Raw genomic sequence first — 27,920 nt, forward strand, 5'->3', positions numbered from 1 at the left:
GAGATGTTTCTACAACTTGATTGGAGTCCACATGTGGTAAATCCAATTGATTGGAAATTATTCGGAAAGGCACACACCAGTCTATATAAGGTCCCACAGTTGACAATGCATGTCAGAGCCAAAACCAAGCCATGAGGTCAAAGGAATTGTCCATAGAGCTCCGAGACAGGATTGTGTCGAGGCACAGATCTGGGAAAGGGTACCAAAACCTTTCTGCAGCATTGAAGGTCACCAAGAACACAGTGGCCTCCATAATTCTTAAATGGAAGAAGTTTGGAACCACCAAGACTCTTCCTAGAGCTGGCCGCCCGGCCAAACTGAGCAATCGGGGGAGAAGGGCCTTGGTCAGTGAGGTGACCAAGAACCCGATGGTCACTCTGACAGAGCTCCAGAGTTCCTCTGTGGAGATTGGAGAACCTTCCAGAAGGAAAACCATCTCTGCAGCACTCCACCAATCAGGCCTTTATGGTAGAGTGGCCAAAGGGAAGCCACTCCTCAGTAAAAAGCACATGACAGCCCGCTTGGAGTTTGCCAAAAGGTACCTAAAGACTCTCAGACTCTGAGAAAGAAGATTCTCTGGTCTGATGAAACCAAGATTGAACTCTTTGGCCTGAATGCCAAGTGTCACGTCTGGAGGAAACCAGGCACCATCCCTACGGTGAAGCATAGTGGTGGCAGCATCATGCTGTGGGGATGTTTTTCAGCGGCAGGGACTGGGAGACTAGTCAGGATCGAGGCAAAGAGTACAGAGAGATCCTTGATGAAACCTGCTCCAGAGCGCTCAGGACCTCAGACTGGGGTGAAGGTTCACCTTCTAACAGGACAACGACCCTAAGCCCATAGCCAAGACAACGCAGGAGGTGCTTCGGCACAATGCAGGAGTGGCTTTGAATGTCTTTGAGTGGCCCAGCCAGAGCTCAGAAGCTGCCAAGGGTGCTTCAACAAAGTACTGAGTAAAGGGTCTGAATACTTAAAAATATACTGTAATATTTCCGTTTTTTATTTGTAATAAATTAGCAAAATTTAAAAAAACTGTTTTTGCTTTGTCATTATGGGTCATTGTGTGTAGATTGATGAGAAACAAAAAACAATTTAATCAATTTTAGAATAAGGCTGTAACGTAACAAAATGTGGAAAAAGTGAAGGGGTCTGAATACTTTCCGAAGGCACTGTATATTATGACATTTATTGAGTTAGATTAATTCTGACTACGGAGTCTCAAGAGGGACCAACAATACTACTGCCACTTTTTTCAAGTTTTTCAAGCGAAGGTCTTTTAAAGGGAGTATGCGAGGCATAAACGTTCACTTCGTCTAGCCTAGTTCTGCTAGGAGCAAACCGAACCTAGTATGCAGACGCCTACAACACAACCAAATATCAACATTTGAAGGAGATGTATCTTCTGCTTGGATAGTTCCATCTGTGCCACTGACTTACTCTGCCATTAATTCCAGTTTGTCTACAAATGTATAATTGATATGTTGGATTCAAGTCTCCAACTCAACCAAAAATCGAAGTAAAAGAATAGGACTAAATCAAACTTTAAATGCACTTTCAATAAAGTTTAATTTTATTCCTATTCTTAACTTAGATTTTTGGTTAAGATTGAGACGTGAGTCCAACATATAAATTATTAATTTGTAGACCAATAAAACCAGTGGCACAGATGGAACTATCCAAGCAGAAGATAAATATCCTTCAAATGTTGATATTTGGTTGCGTTGACAACCAAACATGATTCAATATCACTAAATACAATATCATTACATTTGAAATCAACCAAAGCTTGAAACCCTAGGGCTATTGGATTGTCTATTTTCAGTAGAATTCTGGGTTGAATTGAAACAATAGCGGTTGATGACTTTGCAAATGCTATATAGACCTAAATAGCATCATTGATAATATACAGTACAAGTGATAAAGTATGGTAATATTTCATTTGTTCTGTTAAACATACCTTTTCGAATGACTTCAATAGCAACAGTGAATCTGTTTAGTTTAGTGGAGGTCTCTCAACAATTATTATCATCACGAAAGCAGTGGCACTAGCATTCTCCAGTAGGAGGTGCTGTACAACCTATTGTTTTTATTTTGGACAGTGGATATAACGTTGAAGATCTGACGTTGTTTTAAAAGGTACAAATGTACCATATTGTATACAAGGTTTGTCTTTGTTGAAATTTGGTTACAATGATGACGTTATCCTGTGGTTGAAGTTTCACCCTCAAAACAACCGTTTTTAAAATCCAATGCATTTTCCAAGTAGATTCCACGTCACAATACGTTGACAAATTATGTTGAAACAAGCTTGTGTCCAGTGGGTTGATGTTTGACATTGTTTTGAATAGGGTCAAAATGGGAAGCTTGCAAGACCACAGTGCTTTGACAGCCAGACTCCAGAAAACCCTAATCTCATAACACAGTCTGGATGAGGATGAGTAGAGGGCAGTCAAGAAATCAATGGGTGATAGTATTTTCACAATCTATTTATCACCTCATATTGGCTCAAAGTTAATTGATTGGAAAAGTTTGCAGTTAAAAGGAAGACAAACTATGAAAGGGATGTATACCACACAACATGTCTTAAACCACTTTTACTTTAATTTCCTCCTTAGCTTTTACTGTGTTTGCAAAACTGCACCTGTACCAGAATGTTTCTTCTGCTTCTATGGGTTTTCCACTATCTTGAGGTGTCTTATTGCAGACAGACGTCATGGTATGGAGAAAGTCATCTGAGGAGTTTCATGGCTATCTGTAAGTATGAGCCATCTTTCAGTAATGAGCCTTTACATTGGCATAAAAACACATTATGCCTATATTCTGTGTTTTAGCCATACCACAGTTGTCACATTCCCTATTATTGATAAAAAAGAAAAAGCAAGGTTCATTGCCTGATATGATGTGTGATGGTTTTATATTGCAGGCATAAAGCCCAAGGTATGGTTGACGACAACCCCAACAGAATAGTGGATTACATACGCCCTTGGCCATATCAATTAGACTGGGATAGTTTGATGACCTCAATGGACATAATAGAAACCCTTGATCAGGTAAACACAACTGCATTTGGTTCCTCATTGATAATGTCGTGTATCGCGTCGAATGCTGGTACTTATTGCTGTCAAACAAAGAGTCCGCTTAGGCTGCACTTTGATTATAAGTTTTATTTATATCACAAGATGTCAGCATAAGTTACAGACCTGCAGCGTCTGGAGAAACAGTGTCCCAAATTAATCTGTCTGTTCTAACCCCCTCTGCCTCCAGCATATACTTATAAACAATGCAAAAATATGGGTTGCTCCCTCTGCTGTCCAATCACCTGTCTCCCCTGGGGCGTCACCCTACAAATGGCTATTTTTGAACTAACATAAACATCTTTTCAGTTCCACATGAAAAACATTAACAAAGACATAATCCTAATACACTACAATAACTTGATCAAATGGCAAAAGTAGACTTCTCTCATAATGATAAATGTGGACTTCACTGTACACGTTTTTGTTTGTTTAAGAACCCATTTTACCACATTAAAGTGGACCTGCTGCTCTACAATATTATTATATTCCATCTGTTTTATTAGGTTTTATAAGAGGGCTTTGTTGGCATGTTATCCAATGGGAATCAATGGCTTAGTTGATCTCTCTCTGTCTGCAGGGCTGTTGTGTGATGAAGTACATGACTGCTGGTCAGCTGTAGAACATCATCGCTCCCAGAGTTAATTGATTTATCCTACACTACATACTACCAGGATGGCATCTTGTCCTGTCGTGAGTAGCAATATGCAGTGATGGAACCGCAAGGGAAGGTAGCATAATGATTACAAACATGGGTGTCATGCAACCCCAAAATCTGAGGGGGCACAAAGTACTTGAGGATGGCTGGGGGATGGGCAAGGCCCCTGTCTGGAAATTGGAGAATTTAGCAACAGCTTTTTCCTGCAATCTAGAGCCATAATCTATGTAAAAAATATGTTTATTTTTCTGCATATCTAAGCTTAACTCTTGAGCTGTCTGTATCCTCCTGACCAGTAGTTATTTTTTTAAAGATACTAAATATGCTTCTCTGCATCTCTGCTAAAATCTGGGTAAAAGATTGAAAGGACTGTGAGTCTTACTCAGTTCATTTAGGGCGTTTGCACATATGAAATGCGATACCCTGGTTCAGTTTCCTGGAGAGTTCTACAGAATACGTTTTGCTTTCACAAGACCTGAAAATAACAGTTTCAGGGAACGATTTAGTAAGACACACATTCTACATGACGTTAGCGAGCTAGCTTGTTTACAATGGGCAAAAAAATGTCCACACGACTCGAGCTGCCGTGTCACAATACCTGCTACTCTGGTCCTGGATCTTTTTTACATTTAGCAGACGCTCTTATCCAGAGCGACATCTTTGACCCGCTACTCAAACAAGTCCAGGATTCGTTTCAGCTAGGGCTCATTTGCATGATTTATATTGCATATCAGGGTACCGAACACTCCAGGATCCGGATCATAAGGGGATATGTGAAAGCGCCCTTAGTAATTGCTTGCTTTTCTAAAGTCTACCTACCTTGCCAGAAGGCAAGCCAGCTAAGATAGTTAGACAAGCTAGCTACTCTAACTTTATTGATAGCATAAAATGGCTTCTTGGTAGCTAGTTATGAGGTTGGGAACCTATCTGGGCTAGCTAAAACCAACTTCATAACATTGCTAGGTGGCTAGTTGTATTACTTTATCTATCTATCTATACATAAGTAATACACTATATATACAAAAGTATGTGGACACCCCTTAAAAATTAGTGGATTTGGCTATTTCAGCCACACCCGTTACTGACAGGTGTACAAAATCGAGCACACAGCCATGCAATCTCCATAGACAAACATTGGCAGTAGAACGGCCTTACTGAAGAGCTCAGTGACTTTCAACGTGGAACCGGCAAGTCAGTTAGTCAAATTTCTGCCCTTCTAGAGCTGCCCCGGTCAACTGTTATTGTGAATTGGAAACGTCTTGGAGCAATAACGGCTCAGCCGTGACATGGTGGGCCACACAAGCTCATAGAACGGGACCGCAGAGTGCTGAATGGCGCCGGAGAAGATGGCTGCCATTTTACAGCCCTCTAACCAATTGTACTATTATGTGTGTTTTTCCGCGTTATTTGTAATTTATTCTGTACATAATGTTTCTGCCATCGTCTCTTATAACCAAAAAGAGCTTCTCGATATCAGGACAGCGATTACTCATCTCATATTGGACGAAGATTTTTTCTTCAACAAGTCGGACGCGAAGGATATCCTACAGACACCCGACAAGGCCCAAATCCCCGTCATTCGCATGAGAAAGAGACAGATATCGTGGACGTAGGTTGTGGTGCCTTGTAAGGATCCGACGGCGAGCGAGTAAACTGCCTCTTCCATCAATCTTATTACCCAATGTTCAATCATTTGAGAATAAATTAGATGACCTAAGATTACGGTTATCCTACCAACCGGACATTAAAAACGCTAATATCTTATGTTTCACCGAGTCGTGGCTGAACGACGACATGGACAACATACAGCTAGCGGGCTATACGCTACATCGGCAGGATAGAACGGCTGACTCCGGTAAGACAGGGGGTGGCGGTCTGTGTATATTTGTAAACAACAGCTGGTGCACAAAATCAAATACTAAGAAAGTCTCAAGGTTTTGCTCGCCTGAGGTAGAGTATCTTATGATAAGCTGTAGACCACATAATTTACCAAGAGAGTTTTCATCTATATTTTTCATAGCTGTCTATTTACCACCACAAACCAATGCTGGTATTAAGATTGCACTGAATGAGCTATATAAGGCCATAAGTGAACAGGAAAACGCTCATCCAGAGGCAGCGCTCCTAGTGGCCATGGACTTTAATGCAGGGAAACTTAAATCCATTTTACCTAATTTCTACCAGCATGTTAAATGTGCAACCAGAGGAAAAAAAAACTCTAGACCACCTTTACTCCACACACAGAGACGCATACAAAGCTCTCCCTCGCCCTCCATTTGGCAAATCTGACCATAACTCTATCCTCCTGATTCCTGCTTATAAGCAAAAACTAAAGCAGGAAGCACCAGTGACTCGGTTAAAAAAAAAGTGGTCAGATGACGCAGATGCTAAGCTACAGGACTGTTTTGTATTGTATGGGAGACCTTTAAATGTGCCTTTAGAGGCCATGCAATTCAGTACTCATCTCGAAAACAAAAGCAATTTAGGTCAAAAGAGTTTATACTAACAAAGGAAATAGAAAGTCTAACAGAACAGATAGATGGCAATAAAACTGTAACATAGAGGCTCAGAATAAATTAGAGGAAAAACGAAAAGAAATGGAGAAACTTATTCAAGAAAGATCAAGTGTAATATATTATAAAAATAAAGCGAACTGGATGGAATATGGGGAAAAATGCACAACATTATTTTTTAATCTTCAACATAGGAATGCTACCAAAAATAATTTAATGAAATTGGTTACAATTGACGGAGTCACCCATGATTCACCAAATGATATTTTGAAGGAGGAAACCAGGTACTTTAAGCATATGTTTTCTTTTCAGTCGCCTCCATCTCCTCTAACTGAAGCTAATTGTAGAGATTTTTTTTCTATTGATAATGTAAAATTAACAGCCATACAGAAAGAATCATGTGAAGGTGAAAGTACAGAGGAGGAACTTCTGAATGCAATTAAAGACTCTAAGTCTGGGAGAACTCCAGGGTTGGATGGCATACCAGTCGAGGTATGCCAAACCTTTTTTGATATACTAAGAGGACCGTTATTAGCATGTTTTAATCACTCCTATGTAAATGGTAGATTATCTGACACTCAAGAAGAAGGTCTGATCTCATTATTACTGAAACAGGATACAAGTGGAAAATATAAAGATCCAGTCCATTAAAAAAATTGGAGGCCCCTTACACTTCAGTGTTGTGATGCAAAGATTCTAGCAAAATGTATAGCGCATAGAATTAAAAAGGTATTGTCGGATATTATTCATTCTAATCAGACAGGTTTTTTACATGGAAGATACATTGGAGATAATATAAGGCAAGTATTGGAAACCATAGAACACTATGGAAAATATGGGAAACCAGGCCTGCTATTCATAGCAGACTTCGAAAAGGCATTTGATAAAGTACGACTGGGGTTTATATATAAATGCCTGGAGCATTTCAATTTTGGAGAATCTCTTATAAAATGGGTCAAAATCATATAGTATAGTAACCCTAGGTGTAAAATAGTCAATAATGGCTACTTCTCAGAAAGTTTTAAACTGTCAAGAGGCGTGAAACAAGGTTGTCCACTATCGGCATATCAATTTAATGTGGCCATCGAGATTTTAGCTATTAAAATCAGATCCAATAATAATATCAGAGGATTAGAAATCCAGGGCTTAAAAACAAAGCTAAGGAAAACTGTGATAAAAAAAAAAATATAAGTTTCATTTAAGGACCAAAGGATTGACAGCCGTCCCATATAGATTGCAAAATAGTGGGGAAGACGTATAATTTTTGACGTACCGATCCCATGGCATAGTGTTTATGAACTGACACACAAAACGACACCAGATTAAAAAATTAGAATCTTTCAATTGAAATTATTATATAAAATTCTTGCTACCAATTTATATGGGGGATACAATCTTCCCAGCTCTGCAGATTTTGCTGTGATGAGACAGAATCATTAGATCATTTGTTTTGGTTCTGTCCATTTGTAGCTTGTTTTTGGACACAGGTCCATGAATGGCTAAAGGATTGCAATATTTACTTGGAGCTAACCTTGCAGATAGCATTACTGGGTGATCTGAAAAGTCATAGTCAATCGATCAATAATATAATAATAATACTTTTAGCAAAAATGTTTATTTTTTATTCACAATCTGTAGAAGCAATGAGAATAGAAAGGTTCAGAACTTTTGTAAAACATCACAGTACAGTTGAAATATATATGGCAAATAGAAATCCTATATGGATGGTGTTAAGAGATAGATGGGAGGTGTTGAATGGAGTTGAAGGATGGGACTAATAACAAATAACAACAAATATTAACAAGATAACTAATAATGTAAGCATACTGTGTCCATAATAAGTATATAGGTTGTATGTTGGGACCTTTTGGGAAAGAGCACAGTTGAAAAGATATGGCATATAGAAGCAAACCGGATGGACATCATGAAAATGATCGGAGAGGTTGATAGTAGAAGTTCAGGAGCAAAAACAAATAAAATAGAATTGTTGTAAAATTGACTGTGTCCATAAAATGTAGATAGTAAGTATAAGCTGGAAGTAGAGGCCTAAGCATTGTTGTTCACTAATTTACCCCAAGTAGGGAAAGGATGGCGGGGTTGAAAAGTAATAAAGGGGAGTATATATATAAAAAACATGGGGGATTGGAAGTGATGCAGACAATTACATTGATGGAAGTTACAATCTGCAATATTAAGCTGATCTACCCCCCCAAAAAAAGACAAAAAATAAAGCTACAGGACTGTTTTGCTATCACAGACTGGAACATGTTCCGGGATTCTTCAGATAGCATTGAGGAGGACACCACATCAGTCACTGGCTTCATCAATAAGTGCATCGATGATGTCGTCTCCACAGTGACTGTACGTACATACCCCAACCAGAAGCCATGGATTACAGGCAACATCCGCACTGAGCTAAAGGGTAGAGCTGCCGCTTTCAAGGAGTGGGACTCTAACCCGGACGCTTATAAGAAATCCCGCTATGCCCTCCGACGAACCATCAAACAGGCAAAGAGTCAATACAGGACTGAGATTGAATCGTACTACACCGGCTCTGATGCTCGTCGGATGTGGCAGGGCTTGAAAACTATTACAGACTACAAAGGGAAGCACAGCTGCGAGCTGCCCAGTGACACAAGACTTCCAGACGATCTAAACCACTTCTATGCTCGCGTCGAGGCAAGCAACACTGAAGCATGCATGAGAGCACCAGCTGTTCCGGATGACTATGTGATCACGCTCTCCGTAGCCAATGTGAGTAAGACTTTTAAGCATTCACAAGGCCGCAGGGCCAGACGGATTACCAGGACGTGTACTCCAAGCATGTGCTGACCAACTGGCAAGTGTCTTCACTGACATTTTCAACATGTCCCTGACTGAGTCTGTAATACCAACATGTTTCAAGCAGACCACCATAGTCCCTGTGCCCAAGGACACTAAGATAACCTGCCTAAATGACTACCGACCCGTAGCACTGACGTCTGTAGCCATGAAGTGCTTTGAAAGGCTGGTCATGGCTCACATCAACAGCATTATCCCAGAAACCCTAGACCCACTCCAATTTGCATACCGCCCCAACAGATCCACAGATGATGCAATCTCTATTGCACTCCACACTGCCCTTTCCCACCTGGAAAAGAGGAACACCTACGTGAGAATGCTATTTATTGACTACAGCTCAGCATTCAACACCATAGTGCCCTCAAAGCTCATCACTAAGCTAAGGATCCTGGGACTAAACACCTCCCTCTGCAACTGGATCCTGGACTTCCTGACAGGCCGCCCCCAGGTGGTAAGGGTAGGTAACAACACATCTGCCACACTGATCCTCAACACGAGGGCCCCTCAGGGGTGCGTGCTCAGTCCCCTCCTGTACTCCCTGTTCACCCATGACTGCATGGCCAGGCACGACTCCAACACCATCATTAAGTTTGCAGACGACACAACAGTGGTAGGCCTGATCACCAACAACGATGAGACAGCCTATAGGGAGGAGGTCAAAGACCTGGCCGTGTGGTGCCAGGAAAACAACCTCTCCCTCAACATGACCAAGAGAAAGGAGATGATTGTGGACTACAGGAAAAAAAGAAGAGGACTGAGCACGCCCACATTCTCATCGACGGGGCTGTAGTGGAAAAGGTTGAGAGCTTCAAGTTCCTTGGTGTCCACATCACCAACAAACTATCATGGTCCAAACACACCAAGAATGTTGTGAAAAGGGCACGACAACGCCTTTTCCCCCTCAGGAGACTGAAAAGATTTGGCATGGGTCCCCAGATCCTCAAAAAGTTCTACAGCTACACCATTGAGAGCATCCTGACCGGTTGCATCACCGCCTGGTATGGCAACTGCTCGGCATCCGACCGTAAGGCGCTACAGAGGGTAGTGCGTACGGCCCAGTACATCACTGGGGCCAAGCTTCCTGCCATCCAGGAACTATATACTAGGTGTTGTCAGAAGAAGGCCCCAATAATTGTCAAAGACTCCTGTCACCCAAGTCATAGACTGTTCTCTCTGCTACCGCACGGCAAGCGGTACCGGAGAGACAAATCTAAGTCCAAAAGGCTCCTTAACAGCTTCTACCCCCAAGCCATAAGATTGCTGAACAATTAATCAAATGGCCACCCGGACTATTTACATTGACTCCCCCCCCCCCCCCCTGTCAATCTCCCTCGGCCTGGGGCTCCATGCAAGATCTCACCTCGTGGAGTTGCAATGATCATGAGAACGGTGAGGAATCAGCCCAGAACTACACGGGAGGATCTTGTCAATGATCTCAAGGCAGCTGGGACCATAGTCACCAAGAAAACAATTGGTAACACACCACACCGTGAAGGACTGAAATCCTGCAGCGCCCGCAAGGTCCCCCTGCTCAAGAAAGCACATATACAGGCCCGTCTGAAGTTTGCCAATGAACATCTGAATGATTCAGAGGAGAACTGGGTGAAAGTGTGGTCAGATGAGACCAAAATCGAGCTCTTTGGCATCAACTCAACGTGTTTGGAGGAGGAGGAATGCTGCCTATGACCCCAAAAACACCATCCCCACCGTCAAACATGGAGGTGGAAACATTATGCTTTGGGGGTTTTTTTCTGCTAAGGGGACAGGACAACTTCACCGCATCAAAGGGACGATGGACGGGGCCATGTACCTTCCCTCAGCCAGGGCATTGAAAATGGGTCGTGGATGGGTATTCCAGCATGATAATGACCCAAAACACACGGCCAAGGCAACAAAGGAGTGGCTCAAGAAGGAGCACATTAAGGTCCTGGAGTGGCCTAGCCAGTCTCCAGACCTTAATCCCATAGATAATATGTGGAGGGAGCTGAAGGTTCGAGTTGCCAAACGTCAGGCTCGAAACCTTAATGACTTGGAGAAGATCTGCAAAGAGGAGTGGAACAAAATCCCTCCTGAGATGTGTGCAAACCTGGTGGCCAACTACAAGAAACGTCTGACCTCTGTGATTGTCAACAAGGGTTTTGCCACCAAGTACTAAGTCATGTTTTGCAGAGGGGTCAAATACTTATTTCCCTCATTAAAATGAAAAATCAATTTATAACATTTTTGACATGCGTTTTTCTGGATTTTTTTGTTGTTATTCTGTCTCTCACTGTTCAAATAAACCTACCATTAAAATTATAGACTGATCATGTCTTTGTCAGTGGGCAAACGTACAAAATCAGCAGGGGATCAAATACTTTTTTCCCCTCACTGTATTGGGAGCATATTTTACATATCAGCTAACCACATAAGTCAAAGGTCACGTTCCCCTGCTCAGACGTGTGTTTACACTAGGAAGCGACATTGCACGGTGAAACATCGGATGCCATTCACTTTCAATGAAGGAAAGAGAGAAGTTGAGTGGGCAAGGGGACCGTTGAATGATATGAGCATGGGCGAGGGAGCTGAACAGTTGGGGAAAGCTGAACTTTATTCAAATCCTCTGCGATATCGTGACATGAGTGACCAATCGGAGCTCACCATAGCTTCCAACCCCTACTGGATTGTCTGACAATGGCTGTTGATACGTAGCACTACCTAGCTTGCTTGGTAGCTTTTTTTAGCACCCACATGAAGGCGAGGCTAGTGTGACTAGGCAAGTGCCACTTGTAGTGTAAACGCTCTGTGAATCTCCTTTCTGTGTGATGTATACAACCGTCTTATTTGTTGGCATAATTCTCATTGAATTATAACATTATTTTTAGGCTACCTTATTGAGGTCCTTCCATTTCATAAATTAGCCCCTGGGTCTTTGATTACTGCAACAGTGAGTCAAAGTTTATTGGTCGTGTACACAGTTTAGCAGATGTTGTAGCGGATGGAGCAAAATGCTTGTTTTACTAGCTCCTAACAATGCAGTAAAATGTCAAACAAGTACACAAATAATACAATTTAAAAAAAATGTAAACATCCAAATAGAAAACAAATTTTGATCAATAAACCTTGCCATTCAAACTATAAAGTGTAGGCTATATGCGATAGCATTTCACTATAATATAATTGAATAACCTTATAATAGATTAGAATAGAATAACGGTACAATACAAAATAATAGAATAGATTAACTTCATTTTCCCCAGAGATTCTTTCAAACTGCAATAGAACACCACCTATGAAAGGTCAACCAGGGAGGAATATTGCCCTCCTCTTCCTCTAGGCAGGCTACATATAAAGGATGTTGTCAAAATAATGTGCAGAACAGTTCACTATCACGAACGAGGTGGAGTGAGTAAGTCACGAATGCTTACATGATCCCTCCTGACTAGAATGCAATTTCTACTGGACTTTGCACTGACCTAAAAGAGGTTCTTCATTCTCGGGATAACAATAAAATCGTGCAGAAACATGGTAAGCTATTAATCCAACATTAATCAAAAAAATGAAAAGTTACATTGTTTTATGTGTCATTCCAACTTATTATCATTTTGAGTTTAACTTCAGATGCATGGGCTACTTACACTTTCTTTGCCTTTGTTGACAGAATAATGTTCTATGAAATTAATGTGGAGGATGCATAGAGCCTAGTCTATATTTTGTGATAATATAGTTCTACACCATTTACAAGCGCTAAAATGTGTTTTAGGCTAAATCATATTTTGTTTGAGCATTCACCCTGGGGGTGCATCTCAATAGTCTAAAGTAGGTTCCTCTCCTCACCCCTGTCCCTTCGCTTGTAGCCTAGTGATTTCAAAGAACTCGACGGACAGGTAAGATGAAATTCCACATGCTATCTCTGGCTTTATCCTACATTTTAGTTTTCAGACATTGCGCAGATTATGGGGAGGAGACGGAGAGAGGAAGCCACTTTAGTTTATTGACACACACCCCAGCATATATCCTTGCCTACCTGGAGGTCGTTGATGACACATTACCACACCTGCAGGATAAAAATGTAAATCATAAGATTTACTTACTGTTAATTAAACACAGACAACATATTGACGATAATATTAATTTGAGTTTTCAAAGCGAACACAGTGCAATCAAATGTGGAATTGATATGACAAATACATAGATACAATTTATTTGAAAGGGGATATTTTTTATCCTAATATTTTGTTAAATAAAAACATAAATAAATACCACCCCATGCATTATTTTACTGTAGCAAAATACATTCATAAAAAAATGACAGCTGACAAACACACACACACACTTTCACACTCATATGCTAATACTACTCTGTTCTTTATTTCTACCTATCCTGACGCCTAGCTACTTTACCCTGCATTTATCTACATATCTACCTCAAATCATTTGTACCCCTGCACATTGATCTGGTACTGGTACATAGCTTCATTCTTGTGCATTTTATTTCTCGTGTTACTGTTTTTGTTATATATATATTTTTAACTGCATCATTGGGAAGGGCTCGTAAACAAGCATTTCACGGTAAAGTCTATACCTGTTGTATTCGGCGCATGTGATAAATACATATTTTGATTTGCTTGGTTCACAGTTCTTCCTTTTTTAGAGTGCAATATTCCAACCTTGACCACTGTAATCTTTTTTGTCAGAAACAAAAAAGTAGGGTGAAGTTGCCCTTATAGATGCTGATCTGGGGTTAGTTTTTTGCATTTCACTCACTAATGGTAAAGGTTAGGATTGAGGGAGGGGAAGCTGATCCTAGATCTTTACCTATGAGAAACTTCACCCAGGAGCAAAACTCACATTCTACCACTTCTTCTGTCTGACAAAGGTTCTCTTAAAATCACAAGGCACGTTTAAACTATGTTAGATATTCTATTCCAAGTGGTTACAGGTTGAGTGAGATGTTCAACATTTCTGAGGATAATATCAATGTCTTGATTCAATTATGAGATCGTCCTGAAAAGGGGCGACAGCTACAAGCAGGAGGCATCATTATGTTTACAACATGTTGTGGTGGTGCGGTAAATGCACTATCCGGTTCATATGTTTTTTAACCCAGTTCATATCAGTTTTCAACACAAAATACACAGGATTGTTATGATGTTGAAAACATCGCAAGCTCTTGTTTCATACAGTTCTGTTAAATCGCAATGTTTTAAATATCATAACAATCCTGTGTATTTTGTGTTAAACTCATATGAACTTTGTTGAAAAACATTAACTGGATACTGCATGTATCGCGCCACGAAAGTGTTTTAATGTTATATTTATTTCATGCTCCATCTCTCTCAGCCTGAGAAAAACAGTCAGCTGCACCAGGTTCAGGAGGAGGCAGAGGAGGTGAAGGTCATCATGATGGAGAACATGGAGAAGACTGAGGAACGCAAGGAGAAAGTGCAGGACCTTGACGAAAGGGCTGGGGAACTGAAGTCGAAGGTGAGAAAGGGACTGCTATTTTGTTTTATATATATATATATATATATATATATATATATATATATAACACATACAGTTGAAGTCGGAAGTTTACATACACTTAGGCTGGAGTCATTCAAACTCGTTTTTCAACCACTCCACAAATGTCTTGATAACAAACTATAGTTTTGTCAAGTCGGTTAGGACATCTACTTTGTGCATGACACAAGTAATTTTTCCAACAATTGTTTACATACAGATTATTTCACATATAATTCACTGTATCACAATTCCAGTGGGTCAGAAGTTTACATATACTAAGTTGACTGTGCCTTTAAACAGCTTGGAAAATTCCAGAAAATGATGTCATGGCTTTAGAAGCTTCTGATAGGCTAATTGACATCATTTGAGTCAATTGGAGGTGTACCTGTGGATGTATTTCAAGGTCTACCTTCAAACTCAGTGCCTCTTTGCTTGACATGAAAAGAAATCAGCCAAGACCTCAGATTTTTTTTTTTGACCTCCACAAGTCTGGTTCATCCTTGGGAGTAATTTCCAAACGCCTGAAGGTACCACGTTCATCTGTACAAACAATAGTACACAAGTATAAACACCATGGGACCACCCAGCCATCATACCACTCAGGAAGGAGACGCGTTCTGTCTCCTAGAGATCAACGTACTTTGGTGTGAAAAGTGCAAATCAATCCCAGAACAACAGCAAAGGACCTTGTGAAGATGCTGGAGGAAACGGGTACAAAAGTATCTATGTCCACAGTAAAACGAGTCCTATATCGACATAACCTGAAAGGCCACTCAGCAAGGAAGAAGCCACTGCTCCAAAACCTCCATAAAAAAAGCCAGACTACGGTTTGCAACTGCACATGGGGACAAAGATTGTACTTTTTGGAGAAATGTCCTCTGGTCTGATGAAACAAAAATAGAACTGTTTGGCCATAATGACCATCGTTATGTTTGGAGGAAAAAGGGGGTTTCTTGCAAGCCATAGAGCACCATCCCACCCGTGAAGCACGGGGGTGGCAGCATCATGCTGTGGGGGTACTTTGCTGCAGGAGGGACTGGTGCACTTCACAAAATAGATGGCATCATGAGGAAGGAAAAGTATGTGGATATATTGAAGCAACATCTCAAGACATCAGTCAGGAAGTTAAAGCTTGGTCGCAAATGGGTCTTCCAAATGGACAATGATCCCAAGCATACTTCCAAAGTTGTGGCAAAATGGCTTAAGGACAACAAAGTCAAGGTATTGGAGTGGCCATCACAAAGCCCTGACCTCAATCCTATAGAAAATGTGTGGGCAGAACTGAAAAAGCGTGTGCGAGCAAGGAGGCCTACAAACCTGACTCAGTTACACCAGCTCTGTCAGGAGGAAAGAGCCAAAATTCACCCAACTTATTGTGGGAAGCTTGTGGAAGGCTACCCGAAATGTTTGACCCAAGTTAAACAATTTAAAGGCAATGCTACCAAATACTAATTGAGTGTATGTAAACTTCTGTCCCACTGGGAATGTGATGAAATAAATAAAAGCTGAAATAAATCATTCTCTCTACTATTATTCTGACATTTCACATTCTTAAAATAAAGTGGTGATCCTAACTGACCTAAGACAGGGAATTTTTACTAGGATTAAATGTCAGGAATTGTGAAAAACGGAGTTTAAATGTATTTGGCTAAGGTGTATGTTAACTTCCGACTTCAACTGTACACTTCCAATTCAGATAAAACATTTTTTACAGTGAACATCACTTTTTCACATAAAAGCTGTTCAGACCTCACTCTGGCCAAGCCTGCCACTGACCTGAGGTCCTTTTTGGTGTTCAAGATACAGTGGTGTTATTACATTGTCATAATGGTGTATTTTAACTTTGGGATGTGGTTGGTTTGTTTGTTTGTTTAGAGCAAGTCCTTCCACAAGACCTCAGTGAAGGCGCAGAAGCAGATGAAATGTGACAACGTCAAGGCTAACTGGAAGCTCATTGCTGTTGTTGCAGCCATGGCCCTGATTATCATTATTGTTGCCCTCATTATGTTGGTCGACAAAAAATCGAGCCCTGAAATCACACATGAAAGAGGCATTACCCCAATACACGAAAAAGGCATTACACCAACAACCATTGAGCCTGGGATGTAGGCTAAACTAGGACCAACATGGCTGAAGAGGAAACAAATAGTTGATGATTTACTTGTCCTCATACACCCATAGGAGACTCCTACTTATGCATTAGGGAAGAGATAATGTATTAGGTGCAACACTCAAAGAATCCCATTATTCTGAATTTTTTTGGGATTAACAATTACCTGTAAACTATCTGATAATATTGAAATCAGAAATGGTAAGACATTAGGGGTGATGAAATGGATTGGATCTATGTCCTTTAAACAATTTATAATGTATTACTGTACATCTTGGGATACATAATTAATGTTAACCTGAATAACCTCATATCTTCAATGAGACAATTCATTTACCAAACAGTTATGTCCAGACATAAATGTGTTTGAAGATATTGGCTATTATTTTTACTGGAGGTACACACCTACCATTTACTCTCTGTCATTCTTGAAGATTCCTTGTAGGCTAGTTGATAGATGTCACATGTTGACAAAACAAGGCATTGCATTGACAAGATCAGGCTTATAACTGTGCCAAAAGAATCGCCATCTTTTAACATGCAACACAATTCTCATAAAAGAGACTAAAGTCCCTCATATAATGCTAAACAATTGTTACATTTGATTTATAGTCACATTAGATAGACAACAGCAGTAATAGTTATTTGCTGTAAATTATGGTGCTGTCACTTCTCTTGATTGCAAAATAACTGACGTTTTGCAGCGTAAAGACTATATGAGATTATATTGTGTACAATGACACCAGCTCGACCCTTTTATGTAACTTTTAAACAGTCAACAGGAATTCCCCAATAGACAGCTGTGTCTTGTTCATTGAACAGATTAATGGAGTCTAATAAAATATTTATTGATATCATCTTGCATTTTATCCAGTAAATTAAAGTTCATAGAAAATGTACATGAACCCTGATTGCTCATGATTTCAATATGATTTTGGCTGGCAATTACCAATGTTTTGTTTTTCTTTGAGTGATTTGAATTTAGATCAACCTTGCTGGATTCCAAATGGGAAAATGTTCTCCTTTCCGTCAACACAACTCTGCCAGATGGTTTAAACTGTTTGAATCCCTTTCCATCTATCCAATCATTTGAAAAAGTCATCCAGGAGAAAAATAATAATAGGGAAGGTAGGTATCAGGTTTTTAAAACGGAATTCAGGCTGTTGCACTGGGCACATCGCATGTCGGCTTGCCCCGGTGAAGGGCTTTGTGCTTGATCCAAAAACCTGCATCTCTAGGACCGGCAGGACAGATGTCAAAAGACTGAACTCAATACAAACCGGTGTTTCCGCCTGTGCCGCTTACACATTGGCTTGCAAAACGAGCGCACCCATTCATTCAGGCTCCTATACAACTCTCCACCATAGCCCACTCGTTGGTCCAATATACCATAAAGCATCTGACCAATAGGACCACGAAAACATACCAAACACGGGAAACGACTAGACTTCTGATTGGGTGATAGAGGAGCTCTCACTTGAGGAACTGAATTATTGCGCATCGTATACAGATGCGTCCACTGTAAAGACATGAAAACTGAACTAGGAGACTATCAGAGATTCTAAACCCAAGGCGCAACATTGCGAGACTTCCAAGAACGCTCACAAAACAGACCATGCAGGCCAGGTTGGGGTTTGGGGTTTGAGATGTCAATGAGAGAAGTGAAAATGATTCTTTAGTTGTTCATTTTATCGAAATCTAAAGGCACAACCTAGATTCGAACCAATGTCTTAAATAGTTGAACATGTTATTACTCCAACTTTGGAAAAAAACAGTTGGTCGCTGGGCGAGAACTAAGACCATGAAAAAACGGCTAGCTGGAGCTTGTCTGTGCGGTTGGCTGGATATGCCGTCACCGCTATATACTTCATGCTGATTGGTTTTGGTTCTGCCCACTATAGTGCTGTCCAGTCAGAACATGATGTTGAGGCCCATACTGAACACAGGCACACAGCTAATTCCATTATAGTTCTTTATATTGTTATGTGGTTCTAAAAAGGGAGGAACAATACAATCATTTGGATCCACAAATAAGAGACTAACAAATAAATACACATGCAATACAATAAGCCAAGGTGCAAACTGTGGCATAATATAAACATGAATGACTGCAAAGGTATAGCAACATACATAATTAGGAATCTATAGCCAGAGAGAGAGAAGAAGAAGGCCTAAGGCAATGGAGCTTTATGGCTCTCTTTATTTGTATTTGTATTTATTATGGATCCCAATTAGCTGCTGCCAAGGCAGCAGCTACTCTTCCTGGGGTCCAGCAAAATTAAGGCAGTTATACAATTTTAAAAACATTACAATACATTCACAACAGATTTCACAACACATTAAGTGTGTGCCCTCAGGCCACTACTCTACTACCAAATATCTACAACACAAAATCCATGTGTACGTGTGTGTATAGTGCATACGTTATCGTGTGTTTGTATGCATGTGTCTATGTTTGTGTTGCTTCACAGTCCCCGCTGTTCCATAAGGTGTATTTGTATCTGTTTTTTAAAATCAAATTTGACTGCTTGCATGAGTTACTTGATGTGGAATAGAGTTCCATGTAGTCATTGCTCTATGTAGTACTGTGCGCCTCCCATAGTCTGTTCTGGACTCGGGGACTGTGAAGAGACCTCTGGTGGCATGTCTTGTGGGGTATGCATGGGTGTCTGAGCTGTGTGCCATTAATTCAAACAGACATCTTGGTGCATTCAACATGTCAATACCTCTCACAAATACAAGTAGTGATGAAGTCAATCTCTCCTCCACTTTGAGCCAGGAGAGATTGACATGTATAGTATTAATGTTAGCTCTCTGTGTACATCTAAGGGCCAGCCATGCTGCCCTGTTCCGAGCCAATTGCAATTTTCCTAAGTCCCTCTTTGTGGCACCTGACCACACAACTGAACAGTAGTCCAGGTGCAACAAAACTAGGGCCTGTAGGACCTGCCTTTTTGACAGTGCTGTTAAGAAGGTAGAGCAGCGCTTTATTATGGAGAGTCTTCTCCCCATCTTAGCTACTGTTGTATCAATATGTTTTGACCATGACAGTTTACAATCCAGGGTTACTCCAAGCAGTTTAGTCTCCTCAACTTGCTCAATTTCTCCATTATTCATTACAAGATTTAGTTTAGGTTTAGGGTTTAGTGAGTGATTTGTCCCAAATACAAATTTTAGTTTTAGAAATATTTAGGACTAACTTATTCCTTGCCACCCATTCTGAAACGAACTGCAGCTCTTTGTTAAGTGTTGCAGTCATTTCAGTCGCTGCAGTAGCTGACGTGTATAGTGTTGAGTCATCCACATACATAGACACACTGGCTTTATTCACAGGATTATGTTGTTTCCATTAAAGAACACCCTCTGTGTTCTGTTAGACAGGTAACTCTTTATCCACAATACAGCAGGGGGTGTAAAGCCATAACACATACGTTTTTCCAGCAGCAGACTATGATCAATAATGTCAAAAGCCGCACTGAAGTCTAACAAAACAGCCCCCACAATATTTTAATGATCAATTTCTCTCAGCCAATCATCAGTCATTTGTGTAAGTGCTGTGCTTGTTGAATGTCCTTCGCTATAAGCGTGCTGTTGTCAATTTGTTTACTGTAAAATAGCATTGTATCTGGTCAAACAATTTTTTCCAAAAGTTTACTAAGGGTTGGTAACAGGCTGATAGGTTGGCTATTTGAGCCAGTAAAGGGGGCTTTACTATTCTTAGGTAGGGGAATTACTTTTGCTTCCTTCCAGGCCTGAGGGCACACACTTTCTAGTAGGCTTAAATTGAAGATGTGGCAATATCGTCCGCTATTATCCTCAGTCATTTTCCATCCAAGTTGTCAGACCCCGGTGGCTTGTCATTGTTGATAGACAACAATACTTTTTTCACCTCTTCCACACTCACTTTACGGAATTCCAAATTACAACGCTTGACTTTCATAGTTTGGTCAGATATACTTGGATTTGTAGTGTCAGCATTTGTTGCTGGCATGTCATGCCTACATTTGCCTTTTCCCCCAACATTTAATTTAAGGTGCTCCAAAGCTTTTTACTATCATTCTTTGTCATTTATCTTTGTTTCATAGTGCAGTTTCTTCTTCTTTTATTCAGTTTAGTCACATGATTTCTCAATTTGCAGTACTTTTACCAATCGGTTGTGCAGCCAGACGTATTTGCCATTTATTTTGCCTCATCGCTCTCAACCATAAAAGGTTTCAATTCCTCATCAATCCACAGGGATTTAACAGTTTTTACAGTCATTTTCTTAATGGGTGCATGCTTATTAGTAACTGGGATAAGCAATTTCATAAATGTGTCAAGTGCAGCGTCTGGTTGCTTCTCATTACACACCACAGACCAACAAATATTCTTTACATCAACAACATAGGAATCACTACAAAACGTATTGTATACACTATATTAGGCCCAGCCTTTGGAACTTTGGTTTTCCTAGATATGGCTACTATATTGTGATCACTACATCCGATGGATTTGGATACTGCTTTCAAGCAGATTTCTGCAGCATTAGTAAAGATGTGATCAATACATGTTGATGATTTAATTCCTGTGCTGTTTGTAACTACCCTGGTAGGTTGACTGATAACCTGAACCAGGTTGCAGGCACTAGTTACAGTTTGAAGCTTTCTCTTGAGTGGGCAGCCTGATGAAAGCCAGTCAATATTTAAATCACCCAGAAAATATACCTCTGTTGATATCACATTCATTATCAAGCATTTCACACGTTATTCAGATACTAACTGTTAGCACTTGGTGGTCTATAGCAGCTTCCCACCAGAATGGGCTTTAGGTGAGGCAGATGAACCTGTAGCCATATTACTTCAACAGTATTTAACATGAGATCCTCTCTAAGCTTTACAGGAATGTGGTTCTGAATATAAACGGCCACACCTCCACCTTTGGCATTTCTGTCTTTTCTGTAGATCTTATAACCATGTATTACTACCACTGTATCATCAAAGGTATTATCTAAGTGAGTTTCAGAGATTGTCAGAATATGAATGTCATCTGTTAGTAGCAGATTATTGATTTCATGAACCTTGTTTCTTAGGCTACATATGTTAAAGTGGTCTATTTTTAGCACTTTTCTGGGATGCTTGATTGTTTTTATTGCTTTACTGGGAAGCTTAGCAGAGGTAGACATGCTCAGGTTATTTATGTTAGTGCAGGATGAGCTGCAAACAGTGGGCTTCCTGCTAGGGCACACCACCTCAGTGCTAACAGTATAACTCTGGTTCATAGCCACATGATTACTGCATATAATAGCTGTAGGGTCAGCAGAGACATTCAGGGCAGGAAGAGGGACATAAATTAGGTTACTTACTTTGTGTTTTCCAGCGCCCCTGGGATAATGTACATTTGCTGAAGCATTATGACAACTCAGCGACACAATGGTAGGGATTAAATGAGCTGGGCTTGGGTCATTGATAAGTAATTGTCTCAACGCAGCCTTATAATGCTGTGAAAGGATCCAGGAATCCAAATGATTTGGGTGGATCACATCCTCCTTATAATATGAGCTTTGTTTCCAGAAGGTATCAAAATTGTCAATACATGTTACACCCACCGAGCAGCAATAGTCTCGTAGCCAGTTATGGAGGGCTAAAACTCTGCTGAACCGTTCAATGCCACGAATTAGGGAGGGCAGAGGGCCAGATATTATGGGGTGTTTGTTGGTGTCAAGCAGTGACACAATCAGTTCTTTAAAATCCATCTTCAGCTGTTCTGAGCTGCCCTTCATAATGTCATTGAATCCCACATGAACTATGATAGACTCAATTTGCTGATGCTGGTTTAAAATGTTTGGGAGCAGCTTATTGATGTCCTGTACGAGCAGTAGGATAGTGTACGCCCGTTGCTCCCGGCGATAGGTCCAGCCCTCCCACAGTAGGCAGTGCCCCGTCAGATCCAGAGAGAGTGAAAGGAGTCGAACTCGACAACGAAGCCGCTGACTGTATGGCCTGACTGAGCTTTTATCTGAAGGCTACTGTGCACAGAAAGGACTAAAACTCCTAGAATCTGTATAATGGCATCAGCTTCTACAACAGTAACCTATGGAGCTATACATATTGAGCTATAAACATATTGCAGCGGTAACATGCATATAATATAAACATTGCTAATACACATACTGAGTAGGCATGCACAGGACATACAAACAAACAGAGCTTGCATTTAGCTAAGAACTAGCAAACAACACTGCAAACTTCGTACTTATAAAGTTATATTACATTGTAAAGTAAAACAACACTCACTTAGATTACTCACTTGTCAATGGACGCACAACACTTCAGTTAGGAAACAGCATGTCAAAAGTCTGTCCACAACACTTGCTTCTTCTCAAGATGGCAGATGCCAAGCACAAACATGAAGTGATAGGAGGCGGGGCCTTGGAGTGCATCCACGTGCCCTGATTGGTTTGAATGAATGGTGGCTTAAAGGGTGATTGACAGGGCTGCAGGCCAATCAGGTTGAAAGGGCTGGCCTTTTTTACAGCCGCCCCTGGATTTCTGGTGGAAATCCACACATATTAAAAGGCCTCAGTGGGGGGCTTAGTCCTGAAAGGGCCTAGTCCTATCTGGGAGGACAGGCAGGGCAGAGGGACAGAGCAGTGAAGGAACCAGACCAGATGGGGTCCAGTTGTAGTGTGAATCTGGCCAAACTAAAGGGCAGCTGATTACTACTTTCACTTTGGAGCAGGGTTTCCCATGTGTGCATGTTTCTGTTTTTGCCCTAGCAGCTGATACAAATAACCAACTCATCATCAAGCTTTGATTTTTGAATAAGCTGTGTAATGCTAGGACAAAACACTAAATGTGCACCCAGGGGTGGGTGGGGGGGTCCAGTCCGAGTTTGGGAAACCCTGCTTTTAGAGGACCATGGGGGTCAGGGACAGTCCTGGCCGCCCCATGGATCGCCATGACTCAGCTGGTTCAGGGCAGCTGTGGTCCATCCTTGGACACAGAGTATTCTGCCAAAGGCTGGCCATGGCTGGAGGAGGTGGCTCGCCTATTGCGGCGGAGGAATGTGGCACACTAGCCACAACTGTCGTTAGCAGCTCGCTGAGCTGCTGCTGGGGTTTGTGACTCTCTCACCACTGCCGACGATGATGGCTCCCATGGTGGAGCAGGTGGGGACCCCTGGGCAAGGCCCATCAGGGATCCGGAGGCAGGGGCCGGATTGGCCCCAGAAACGAGGTCAGGTGGTTTCCCAGGTGTGAGGGCCGGAGGGTCTTCCAGTGCAGGAGGAGGCACTCCCCCAGAACTGGAAACAGCAGGCCCCCCCGAGGCAGGTAACGGTGGATCCCCCAGGTCAGGGGGCTGATTGCCTAGCAGGGCAGGAAACTCAGAGCCTGACAGGGCAGGGGACATACAACCTAAAACTATGACTGAAGACTGCAAGCAAGATATGGCGGGAGGCTGCGAACCTAGCTGAGCAGGGCTGTGAACTGGCTAGGGGCAGGGACTGCAAACCTAGAGGAGCAGATAACTAAGAGCCTAGCGGGAACGGGAGATCCAGGGCCTAGAACTAGGGCAGGACGTTTGGCATGTAGCACTGAGTAGCTAGGGGCTGTGGACCAACTGAGGGCAGAGGCTGCAGACCTAGTGGGAGCAGTGGACTGAGTGCTGACTAGAGTTGGATACAGCTAAATTTGACCGGTAGAAGGCTGAGAGCCTAGTGCTGATAACTGAGGGCCTGACAGGGAAAATGACTCTGGACCTGACAGGGAAACTGACTCTGGACATGACAGGGAACCTGACTCTGGACATGACAGGGAACCTGACTCTGGACATGACAGGGAACCTGACTCTGGACATGACAGGGAAACTGACTCTGGACATGACAGGGAAACTGACTCTGGACATGACAGGGAAACTGACTCTGGACATGACAGAGAAACTGACTCTGGACATGACAGGCTGACACTGGACCTGACAGGGAGGACAACTCTGAACCTGGCAGGGAAACTGACTGAGAGATAGGAGAGCGGTAGCACTCTGGGCCTACTAGAGGAACTGGTAACTCTGAGCCTAGCCATGCAGGAGCCTGATGACCCCTCTAGATGAGGGACTGAGGGCAGATTAGTGCTGTAGACAGCAGATCTAGTACAGCTGGAGACTGAGGACCTAGTGCTAGGTACTGACGGCAGCAGAGGGTAAAGGATTGATAACAAGCACAGGTAAATTGGGGCCTAGTAAGCAGGAGGCTGAAAGACTGGTGGGCTAGGCAACTGCATGCTGACTATGTCTGGAGACAGCGAGCCTTGTGCAGCATACTCTGGGCCTCATGGGGCAGGAGGCCCTAAACCTGGCGGGCTAGGCAACTGCCTACCAACTAAGGCAGAGGGCTGCGATCTGAGCAGGGCAGGAGACTGCAGACCTGCAAACAGGGTAGCTAACTTAAGGCCTAATAGGGCAGGAGTCCCTAAACCTGGTGGGCTAGGTAACTGCCTACCAACTAAGGCAGTGGGCTGCGATCTGAGCAGGGCATTAGACTGTAGACTTGCAAACGGGGCAGCTAACATAGGGCCTAGCATGGCAGTGGGCTCCAAGCCTGGCGGGATAGGGAGCTGCATACCCGATAAGCCAGGGCCGTGATCTGAGTAGGACAGAAGTCTGCAGACCAGCCGGCGAAGCAAATGTGGGGGGGGGGACCAGGAAGGCAGGAAACTCTAGACCTACCGTGGTGGCAGGGAACTGGACATCTAGGTCAGGGGAGACATCAGGGGTGACTTCTGGTGGGTCACCCACTGTGATGTGTGGCAGGTCCTGTGAGGCAAGGTCTGGAAGGTCTGGAGGTAGCAGAAACCTCGGGGCTGGAACTAGCACGGTGCTGGCAGGTGGGGCTGAAGAGGCCCCAACGTCCTGGCTGCACTTGATATTTACAGTAGCTGCAGGCTGTGGCTCCATCCTAGGAGCAGGTGAGGAATCCACCGTTGGCCTGGGTTCCAGACCAGTAGCGGGAGAGGCAGGTGGAGACTTCGTAGTTGAAGGTTCCAGAGCAGCAGACAGTCGAACCTCAGGCATCGACTAGCAGGGGATACCCACTGGGAAGAGAGGACGAGCCTCATGGCAGCGGCTGGCTGTGGCTCAACGATTGGAGCGGGAGGCTCCTTAACTATGGCTAGTCGAGGCTCTGGCTGAGGGGGGTGCAGACCGCGGACTACCCAGCCCACAGCAGAATATCTTATATTCTGAGAACATGGCAACCATGTTCTGTGTATGTTTGGTGTGACGTTGATGGAATATTATCCTAACCCTCAGAAAACTGGATACATATATGTATGGTCTTGCAAGGTCCCATGAAACACGTCTATAACATGAATATCTTATATTCTGAGAACATGGCAATCATGTTCTTTGTACAGTATGTTTGGTGAGACCTTAATTGAAATGTATTCTAACCATCAGAAAACTGGACACATGAATGTTCTTGCAATGTTCAATGAAACGTGTCAAGAACATTAACATTGTATATTCTGAGAACATGGTAACCACGTTCTGGGTAAGTTCTGTTTGACATTAAGGGGATGTTCTCCTAAATCTAATGCAAAAACATGCTAAATAGGTTCTTAGGAGGTTTTTGCCAACATACAGAGAATGTTCCCATGACTAACGGAAAACTGGACACATAAACATCAAGGGAACATTACTGGTAACATTACAAAAACGTTCTCGCTCCCTAGAACTGTGAACTGGATAAAACAATGAAAGGCATGTATACCACACACCTCTTCAACCACTTTCATTTCCTCCCAAGCTCATTTTGTGTGTGTGCAAAACTGCACTTGCACCAGAATGTTTCTTCTACTTCTATAGGTTTTGATATAAAATCACAAATACCATGCCTATATTCTGTGTTTTAACCATATTGTAGTGGTCACATTCCCTACTATTGATTAAAAAAAAAGAAAAATTGTTTTACTGTATGATCTGATGCGTAATGGTTTTATCTTGCAGTTATAAAGCCCAGGGTATGGTTGACGATGACCCAAATAGAAAAGTGGATTACTTACGCACTGGGATAGTTTGATGACAGCAATGGCCATAATAGAAACCCTCGATCAGATAAACCCATCCCTTAAGTCCTCATTGATAACTTGATCAAATGGCAAAAGTAGCTTACTTCTCTCATAATGATAAATGTGGACTTCACTGCACACAGATTTCTGTTTGCTTAATTCTCCTTTCATCACACTTAAGTAGACCCACTGGTCTAAAATATTACTCCATTGGTCAGAATAATTATATTCCATCTGTCTTATTAGGTTATATAAGAGGGCTTTGTTGGCATGTTATCTAATGGAATGAATGGCTAAGGTGATCTCTCTCTGTCTGCAGGGCTGTTGTGTGTTGAGGCACACAACTGCAGGCCAGCTGTGGAACATCATCGCTCCCAGAGAGTTAATTGATTTCTCCTACACCACAGACTTACCGGGATGGTGTATTGTCCTGTGGTGAGTAGCAACATGCAATGAAGTAACCATAAGGGAAGGCAGCATAATAAATACAAAGATGCTTCCTTACGTTGTTGTTCTTTTCCTTAGATTTTCACCTGTGTGTAAGTCTGGTGTCCACTGCTTTCTTCTAACTACAATATTATTATCTAACTAAAATAATCCCAAACAGGCTCCCAGGTTACAGGTTTAAAGACTAGGATCCAGGACATGTTTTCTATGTAATACTAGCTCTGTGTAGGTGTTCGTGTTTGCCTTTCGGTCCGATGTCCGATGATCATGGTTAACCGAAACGTTGACATTTTTCTAACCTTTAGGAACTACTATTTTTTACATGGAAAGAGTATATTTTCACAAGCCTTATAGGTTCATATGCAGGGTCAACATATTTTAGGGAGAACCGGACCAGAATGTTGTCTGACCACAGATTTATTCTGTCTCCACCAGATATCAGTGTGGACCATGAGAAGGAGCACCAGAGTTATGTCCGAGGCTTCAACCTCCCGTGTGGCTGGTTCTGAGTGCCCACACCAGACAGCACCACCACCTCAGCCCAGAGCCTCCTGATGGGGTACACCCAGACAGACCTCCGTGGGATGATCCCCAGTCTGCTGTGAACATGGCAATGGACGGCACCCTCATCAACTTCTACACTGACCTGCGCAACGCTCTGAAGAAGGCCTAACCAGTACTAACCCGATTGCAAGATTGGGTTATGCTTTAGCCAACTATCGTATTTGTTGTTATACTGAATTTATGTGAT

The 27,920-nt window shown here is 42.1% G+C and overlaps 1 pseudogene; it reads left to right on the forward strand.

Moving 5' to 3' along the window:
• Nucleotides 1-2,713: 2,713 nt before the first annotated feature.
• LOC121542194 lies at nt 2,714-27,842 on the forward strand (annotated as a pseudogene).
• Nucleotides 27,843-27,920: the final 78 nt, after the last annotated feature.

Source organism: Coregonus clupeaformis, chromosome 27, assembly GCF_020615455.1.
Source record: "Coregonus clupeaformis isolate EN_2021a chromosome 27, ASM2061545v1, whole genome shotgun sequence".
Taxonomy (NCBI): Eukaryota; Metazoa; Chordata; class Actinopteri; order Salmoniformes; family Salmonidae; genus Coregonus; species Coregonus clupeaformis.